The 9504-nt window shown below is 35.1% G+C and overlaps 1 long non-coding RNA gene across 1 annotated transcript; it reads right to left on the reverse strand.

Annotated features, from left to right (window-relative positions):
• Positions 1-516: 516 nt before the first annotated feature.
• On the reverse strand, positions 517-8709 carry LOC139079871 (uncharacterized). The gene is made up of 4 exons (XR_011533858.1): positions 8594-8709; positions 2912-3052; positions 1468-1533; positions 517-1245 (listed from the first exon to the last, which is right to left on the reverse strand). It is a non-coding gene; the product is annotated as an uncharacterized lncRNA (long non-coding RNA).
• Positions 8710-9504: the final 795 nt, after the last annotated feature.

A 9504-nucleotide genomic window follows, 5' to 3' on the forward strand; every position in this document is an offset into this window, starting at 1 on the left:
ATAACACAGGATTGCCTGTGAAATCCTCCCCATTAATACCATACGGCCTCTACTGGTGTTTGTCGAGTAAAGCCATTATTTGTCTCTGGGATATCAAACATCTATAAAAAAGATTCATTTAGCTAAAACTTAAAAGGGAAAGACTGTCCACTGAAAGGTAGCATATAACTCTATAATAAATGTAAAGAAATTATGTTCTGAAATTTAATAACAGGGTACGTTTATTGAATAAAAGAAATGCATTGCCAAAAATTGATTACCCCTAGTGGTTGTGAATCAATATTCCTGATATATGGAAAATATTCACTTTACAATAGTTTTATACAAGATAGGCAGGTTACGAAACACTGTATAATATTATCTCAATTTAGAAAAAAATATATGTGAAGACTATATCAAAATTAAGTGGCTGTCTCTGGAAAATTGTAATTTTGAGTGTCTTTGTTTCTTTGAGATTCTTCTCTCTTTCCCAAACTCATATTTTAATTTCGGAAAGTAGTACATGTTCCTCTTAAGAAAAACAAAAACTTTTTAAACTATTAAAACATTAATAAATAATAGGCATAGGGCAAGCGTAGATAGAAGGATGGTAGATAAGTAAAATTATCAAAATAAAAATAGTTGAAAAAAGTTTTAAAAGGTGTGGTTCACATTAAGAAGGAAAAGAGAACCCTTTCTCCACTCTCTCTCCATATGTTTTTAAACAAAATCTTAGGAACATTACAGATTCTACATACACAAAGCCAGATTGTATTTTAAATGGATTTATTTTCTTTTTAAATCATAAAATATCACTGACACATATTATTTTAAAAATCCTTTTTTATAAATGCAAATCCTCTGATAGTAAAGCTAAAGCTATACATCCGCAGCAGACAGTTTTATCTTCGAAGTATCATCTCTGAATATCTTAAACGACTTGTTTATTCTTGTTTCTGTAGCTCATTTGATATATGGACATATAATCATTTGAACAACTTTTAAACTTATTCACCATTTTGCACTGTTCAATATGAATTTCACTTTTTGTATAAATTGCTACTTAAGAAGAAAATGAGTACTGTGTAAATCTAATAGCAACTTTGAAAATGAAGTTTCGCCTCTCTCAATGAGTGAAAACAGAAATAGAAGGTAATCTTCAGGCAGCTCACATCATCTAATTAGAAGAAAATAGTGACAGGATGGAGAAGACGTGGCGTCCAGTGTCTACAATTTCTTATTTAGTCTCAAAGAGGTCACGTGAGGCTAAAAGAATAGAAAATACAGAAATTAGCTTAGAAATGATAAAATGCAGTATATATAAAGGTGGTATGATTGAGTTTCTTACTTTAATTAGAAAAAATTATTCCTAACCCAATATTTTAACAACAGACCATAACCTATACTTCAACTAATGGAACAAAAAAGCAAATGGCAAAGTTTTCTCTTTCCTAAATATTTTTCATAGATGAGTAATTTTAAAAATACCTGCCAGGAGCGGGAAGACTGTAACGTAGCTTCCCTTCGTCCCCCAAACCTAGTGAAACGTAGTCTCTGAAATGAAAACCAAAGACCTCAAAGTAAATCTAAGCAAGGAATCAGTATTGCTTAACGGAAAAATGATTGACCAAGATTGCTTATTGAACACGTTTTCTTTTTTTGTTTGTTTCTTTTTGGTTTAGCTCTTTGGATGCATTGATGTAGTAAAGCAAATAAAATTTTGAAATTTTTACAGTTGTTGGTAGTTGTCTCTTTTAAGACCGAGAAGCGCCAGCTTAATTTTCACGTGATGTTATAATGTGTTCAAATGACAATAACTTCTTTGCTTTTGTTTTAATTTCTTAAAAAATTGGTAATTATGTAACTGTTCAAGAGGAATCTAGAAATAATTAATATCAAACCAAGATGCTTCTAGACTGCCAGCAATTATGATTTATGTGTAATCTAGTTATATCTTTTTCCCATCTAGCTTCAAATATTGTTTTTGAAATAAATCCTTAAATGCTGAAGTTCACTGTTAAGCAAAAGTGAAATCCTCTACATTTAAAAGACATAACTTTTGGGCAGGCCCAGTGGCGTAGCAGTTAAGTTTACACACTGCTTCGGAGGCGTGGGGTTTACCAGTTCTGATCCTGTGCACCGACCTATGTTGTGGCAGGCATCTCACATATAAAGTAGAGAAAGATGGGCACAGGTGTCAGCTCAGGGCCAGTCTTCCTCAGGAAAAAGAGGAAGATTGGCGGTGGATGTTAGCTCAGAGCTAATCTTCCTCAAAAAATAAATAAATAACATAAATCACAAGTTTTACTTAAATACTTACAAATTTTAACGTTATTTTTTATGCCAATAACCTAGAAGTGAGATAACACATTTTTCCTCCTGGGACCTTGAAAAACTAGACATATAGACACATATATGCATGCATGCACACATGCACATATGTGCACATAGAGAGCTCTAGTTCAGATTATGTGCTTTTTAAAAGCATGTCAACTTGCTTGTGAATTATTATACCAATGAGATATAATTAGCCAATCATTTATTTCCTTCATGAGTGTACTGAAAATTAATAATGCTATTCCTCAAACAACCTTTCAGACTTCACCTCTGGACCATAGCACACCATGGTCTGCATCACATTATTGATACCCTGGCACTGAATTGAACTCCAATAGAAGGAGTTAAGTCATTTTAAAGAAATCAGTAAATACTGTACATAAATACAGATCTGAATATCCAGATAATTTATAGCTTCCTACGTCAAATGTTGATGGAAAGCATTTGAGAATAGATTGTGGAATAAGCAAGGATGAAATTTCAAGGGGATTGAATGGGGATTAGCTGCTACTGTTTTGGAATTTCAGGCCTATGGAATGCTAGCCCACTCCATTGACCACTCCACTAGTTCAACAGATTTCATAGTGCCACTCACCCCAATAGCGTATGCCATCTCTGGTGGCATCTCCATGTCTGTTTCCTAATTGCTTACTTTTTCTTTCCAAAATATATGCTTATCCATTTCAGGAATAATTCTCGTGTTCCCCTGAACTCAGCAGTCTTCTCTCTGACTTCCCTATTCAGAAATAGACATCAGCCAAGACATTCTTAGTAGATGATTTGTAGTCTCCATTACTCGTACCAACAGCACTGAAAACCTAGATGGGCGCAGAAGGCACTCCTATAGTGAGCACACTGTAGTCAACACTGCATCCTTATCCATGTGGCTCCTTCATTTTGCTTAACTATTAAGGCTCAATTTTTGCTATTACTCTCTTCCACCTACCCACTCAAGTTAGGAACTGCCTGTATTTTCGTGTAGTCCTTGGGTATTTAGAGAATGCAAGCAGATTTAACTGTTTCCTCAAACAAATATAATAATGTAATTTATAAAATCATGTCATGACCAGCCCAGAGAATAAAAAATCCATTTATTCATTATTTTGGGGAAAACTTAAATTTGCTTAGAAATATGAAATTTTCAAATTGGATAAATATTGCTTCTTTATGTGGCAATAAGTAAGAGAAATCAATGTGAAAGGGATTGGACACAGGAATGTGCATGTGAATTTGAATCAGATGAAGAGAGTAGGCAGAATGTGCTAAAGAATTCAATTTCGGTGAAGCCAGAGATGTATGCTTCCGTAGACCTCACTAAGCACTTCTTCCTTACTTTTCCCTCATGTTATTTTCCCATTCATTTGACTTCTGCTTCCTTAAGAACCCTAAGCGGCTGGGGGGGTTGGGTAGGGAATGGTGGAGTGGGGGAAGATAAGGGAGAAGAGAGAGGAGTAGGACGGAATTTTGAGGTTTTTGAGAAGTGGCGGCACTGAATTGTCTACGGTCACTGGCGACGTCAGACTGAAGGAGAAGCAGGGAGCTCCCGCCCGAGCTGAGTAGCTGGTGATTTCATTCCAAAGGCAGCCGTAACAGATCTCTTTCCAGAGAAGGAATCAGTGACTGTTTACATAAAGGGCAGAATTGCCCAACAGCAATCCCGAGAGAGTTACTTCACCTGGTTGCGAGATGGCTGTCAGAAAGTTTTGGGACACCTCCCACTATTTCAAATTACAGGAAATGGGTTAGCAGTGTTGGGGGAGGATTTGGGATAACTGCTTGACACCCACCTCCCCTTTCACAAAGTGACAAAAATTTTTGTACCCGTAATGTGGAAGAACTGGCAACAGTACAAGAAACCAGCTAAGTCAAATATGAGCCTGAAGTTGCTGTTGTATTTGCTTAGTATAACAATATGAAACTACATAGAAAAAATCTGTATAGAGTGTGCTAACCTACAAATGCTGTTAGCACTTGGATCCTGGGACAGTATAAAAACATTGAACAACTGGGTACAATGCACACAATGACCAGTGAAAGTGGACACAGGCCAGAGTGTTGGACAAGAGTTCTATAGGGTCTAGGGGCGCAGAGGAAGGGCTGGGATGGCCCAGGCGTTAACATGTATTTCATTACCTTCACGACCTGTACTGGTAAGACAATGTGGGTGCCACCTGAATTTCAGCCTTGCTTTGATAAAATTCAACCGTTGATGACATCCCATTCACGGTCTCTAGCAGCCTGATGTTCTGCCTGACAACCGGAAGGAAGTTGCTTGTTCGCAGTGGCACATACTTTTGCATCATTTGCTATTTACAGATTTTACTCTACTTCAATCAGTTAGCATTTTAACACTGGCTAGCTATGGTCTCTTTACCAGAAACTTTGATTCATATGAAAATAACGTCAAAACAAATTCTGTTGCTTTCCACAAAAATTCTAAAAGTTTGGCTACTATATTAATCAAGGATACTAATGTGTGGAATAATGGAATATTTCATCAGATGTTCAATCAGTGTACAGCTATTACCAGTACAAATATAAATAATAACAAAATCACACATCAGGAGTCTGCACCAAAATTTACCAATAAAGGAGAAAAGGTCAAAATTAAGCTTGAAATTTTTATGAATATTGGTATTAAAACTTACATTTCTTAGATTACTTTATATCTTTATTTTATATACGCAAAATGTTTAGATATGTTTTCTCAAGTTGAGTTAGGTATTTTTTTAGGTTTTTAGGATTTTAGGTTTTTATGTGATTATTCCAGCCAATTTAACACAGTGATCATGGTAAAAAAATATACTTATTTTATCAAGTTAATATCACCTAATTTATCACCATTAATTTATCAAATTAATAGTGTCAACTAATAAGTCAAGCAACAAGGAGGTAAATAACTATTTATAAGAATTTTGTGTATTTTTTCAATGCTTACTCAAACTTTTTAAATTAAGCTCAGAATTTCACACATTGCTGTATTAAACACCTCCAATATTTTGAACTCAAAAGAAAGTACATAAAATTGTTTATGCAAGTTTTATGGCTTCCTAAGCATTTTTACATGATTTAAATTTTAAGAAGTAAAAGTATAAATAATGCTGAATTGTTTTTGAGAACTTTAAGAAGAACTCTAAATAAAATGGTGAAAAAGAAATCCAATGAACTGAAAACTAGGACAAAATTCTTTCCCATCTAAGTAGGAAAATAGTACTCTGAAGGGAGCCAGGAGAAATTGGGAACCAAGACTTGGCTGCCACAGGATGAGTTGATGTGGAAGAATGCAACATACAAGGAGTGTTCCTACCATGAACGCTAATATCATTTAGAATACTTTGTTTGCCAATAACAGAAAATCCAACTCAAAGTGACTTAAAAATTCGAGAGAATATATTGGCTCCTGTAACCAAAAGACCCAAAGGTAGGCCTCATTTCTGGAGAGACTTGAGCTACCCACATAAGCACTTCTCCACGGACCCAGTTTCTTTGTCTTCTGCAGAGCTGATTGCACTCTGAAGATGAGTCTCCTTGTAACATCGTGATGACAGGTGGATCTCCGGGACACATGTTTCCCCATTTGAACCATGAAAGAAAGTGTGTCTTTTGCAAATGTCTCAAGATTAACTCTCCTTGCACTGACTGATACCACGTGCCCACCTCCTGCACCACACCTTGTATCCAGGGAGGTGGAATCAACTGATTGGAGTAGCCTAGATCACATACTCCATATCTAGAACTTTTCTTTAGCTTCCCTGGAACCACACGGAACCATAAGTGTCCCCTTTCAACGCTACCAAAAAAATTTGATACCGCTGGGAATGAACGCTGGGACGTCATCCAAAAATGCCCTCCATAGTAGAGAAATGCAAGAATATTGGGGGCAAATAAAATAAGCACATTAAATAAACACAATAATTGATGTCATGATGAAAAGTTTTCCAACCATGTCTTTGATCTTCCTATGTTCTTGTGAAAGCTATTTATAAGGGTTACATAGAAAACAAAAACCATAGAGAATGCATAAACATAAAATTCAGCAAAGATATTCACTTCGTTTGTGCTAAGACAAAATATATTACTGTCTGTTTTTAGTCATAGACAATTCACAAGACTTTGATGATTGCATATTAAATATTAAATCTGAATATGATGAGGTATTAATTATGCTTATATAGAAAATATGAATAAACACAAAAAACAAAGTAGTATTTAATTAATAAATACTCTGCTAGAATAGCATATTTTGCACTGATTATAGCTACTGATATAAATAAGTAGGATTTCTTTGTACTCATTGTTCTGTCAACAAAAATTCAATTATGAGGAAAAATGGCAGCTAAGGACTTCTGTTTGGATAAAAGTTGTAGGAAATCCTGAAGAGTTCTAAGTGGAATGCATTTGAAATTAGAATTTTGGGGAAAAAATCTGAATTTGCAATAAAACTATCAATAAAAAATTGTTCGCACATTTTACAGATTAAAGAACACAGAATGCACCTGAAATGCCTATGTGAAAATGGTATTTCATGGAAAATAACTCTTACTTGGAAGGGGTTGATAAGGTTACTCTGAGAACAAGAAAAATAATTTAGTATAGAACTGGATAACTATGCCAAAAAGGAATTTCAAAATCATTTAAGTTCAAAACAGTGTCCTCAAAGAAAAAATTCTGGAGGGGGGCAGGAGAATGGCTATAATAATTCAGTGCAGTATTTTCTCATCAGAAGAATAGTATAAAGTTAATATTAATTCCCAAGTGCTACTGGACTTTCAAATTTATATTAAATTTATATATCAATTCATATTTGTATACAATATATATCTTGCTATTCCATAGCATTCAGATACTTTACATGATGCCATGTTACAAAGGAGACTCCATGTCTAGGGCTTCTCAGCTAGAGTTTGCAACTAAAATTATGGAGCTTTAAGAATCTAGTGTAGGGGCTGGCCCGGTGTCATAGCGGTTAAGTTCCATGCTTGGCTTCAGTGGCCTGAGAGTCACAGGTTCTTATCCTGGAGCACGGACATATGTACTGCTCATCAAGCCATGCTGCCATGCTGTGGTGGCATCCCACATACAAAATAGAGAAAGACTGGCATGGATGTTAGCTCAGCAACAATCTTTCTCACCAAAAACTTAATAAATTAATTAAAAATAAAAAGATCCTAGTCTATTGTGAGAAGTTCGTAGCATTAGTTAAAAGATTTCTGATGTTGCTCTCAGATAAAACAATCTTGAACTTCAGTTGGTCTAGTTTACATCCTCAAATTAAACTACACGGTTAGAGTTGGCTGTGATTTAGTCCAAACTGTTTGTGGGTTGACACAATGGAAATTAACAAATGATTGTATGCAAATAGATTTCTATATTAGTAACACAGTAAAGACCCACTGAAAAGACGTTAACCTAACTTTCTCATCTAATATTTCCTTAGTCAAGTTCTAGTAATGTGGTCTTATCACTAAGATGCCCACATGAACTGTCTCCACTAATTTCTAAGGCCTTGAAAGCAGATTTCCTTCAGAATTTAGAAAAAGGCTTCATCCATCTTCTGCTCTCTTAAATGTAGTTGTCAAATGCTAGAATTCCAAAAAAAGAAAGAAAAATATTTTCCCATTCTTACTTTATGTCATGGTAGTCATAAAAGTTATAAAAGCATTTTCTTCTGTATTTTTTCTACAGATATAATATCTTGGTTATGCCATGTATTAAATATGTTTTTGTAGACTAGCCTGGAAACTAGAATGTTTACAATGAAGCAACTTTGAAGTTTTTTGTTCCAAATAATCAACCTAGAAATCTGTTTTTGAAACACAGCTAATTGATATGCTATTTATATCAATATACAGTTGCAGAAGGAATACATTTATTACTGCTTATAGTGCTCACCAACACTAAACACTCTAAATGACAAATTAAATTAAATTCAGACTTTGTTTACATATTGTAGATATTTTTAGCTGATGAACTCTTACTAGTGCTATTTTGTTTCTTCTATATTAAATTAAAATCAAAGGCACAACAAAATATTTTGGAAAATACATGGTTTTATTTATGTCTGAAATATAAAATATATTTTCCCCTTTGGAGTATCCATTGATGCCTTCCCCTGCCGTCTAAACCATTGCCCTATCTCAAAAGCATTGACACATTCACAGAGGAGTGATTCTATATCATCCATGTGACAGATCCCCCTAGAGGTACCAGCATAAAGAAGTAAAAATTGAGTCCATTTCTGTTTTTAGTAAATTAATCTGAAACACGTTTCACTTACTCAGGATCCTTTTTGTTTCCTGTTCAAAGATGATAATTCAGTCAACTAAAGGATCTTCTGTCTAGCACACACACCAGTATGCTTTATTGACTATGGGAGTCGTTTCCCTCCGTATTCCTCTGTAGTTACATTTACCCACTGACGTCAGGCTGTCTTGAATACATTGAATGGAATCCTTTCAGAAACGGAACAGTCCTTTGGTGCTTATTTGTGCTCCACTCCGATTAAAAAAGAGAAAAATATTTCACCAAGATGCATCTAACAATGCCAAATTCTGCATTAAGACACAAATTCTGCATTAAGAATCTAAATGTGCAGAAATAGCACATTGTAATAAAAAGAAAACTTCCTGAGAAATGCAATTTATGTTCAGAGATCCACATTCCATGGTGTGCAATTAATATGTATCCATATACAGGGAAAAGCATTTGATCATCAAGATATTCACTACTGAGCTCAAATCTTTTCCTTGCAGTTCATTAAAGTTAATCTTTGTTGTTAATTAATTAAATAAGGTCTTCACAGGTCCTTTTTGGAATGATGTCTCTATACTGTAACAAGTTAAGTAATTTAAGGTTAAACTGGTCTCGTTAATGCCAACAGTGAATGAAGACCTTCAACAATTTTTTTTTTCACATTGATATGATGAGAAAGTAAAATGCAAGCTTAGTTCATTCAGGTCTTACACTTGTTGGTATTTTAAGGAGGGGGAGGGGCGGGCTCCTAGTTTCCTGGGGTCGCCATAACAAAGTGCAGCAAATTGGACCGTTTGAAACAATAGAAATGTGTTCTCTCACAGTACTGAGGCTAGAAGCCTGAAATTAAGGTGTTGGCAGGGCCACGCTCCCTCTGAAACCTCTAGAGGAGGACTCTGTTTTGGCCTCTTCCAGATTCTGATAACCCTGGCTGTT

The sequence above is a fragment of the Equus przewalskii genome, chromosome 27, assembly GCF_037783145.1.
Source record: "Equus przewalskii isolate Varuska chromosome 27, EquPr2, whole genome shotgun sequence".
In the NCBI taxonomy this organism is placed as follows: domain Eukaryota; kingdom Metazoa; phylum Chordata; class Mammalia; order Perissodactyla; family Equidae; genus Equus; species Equus przewalskii.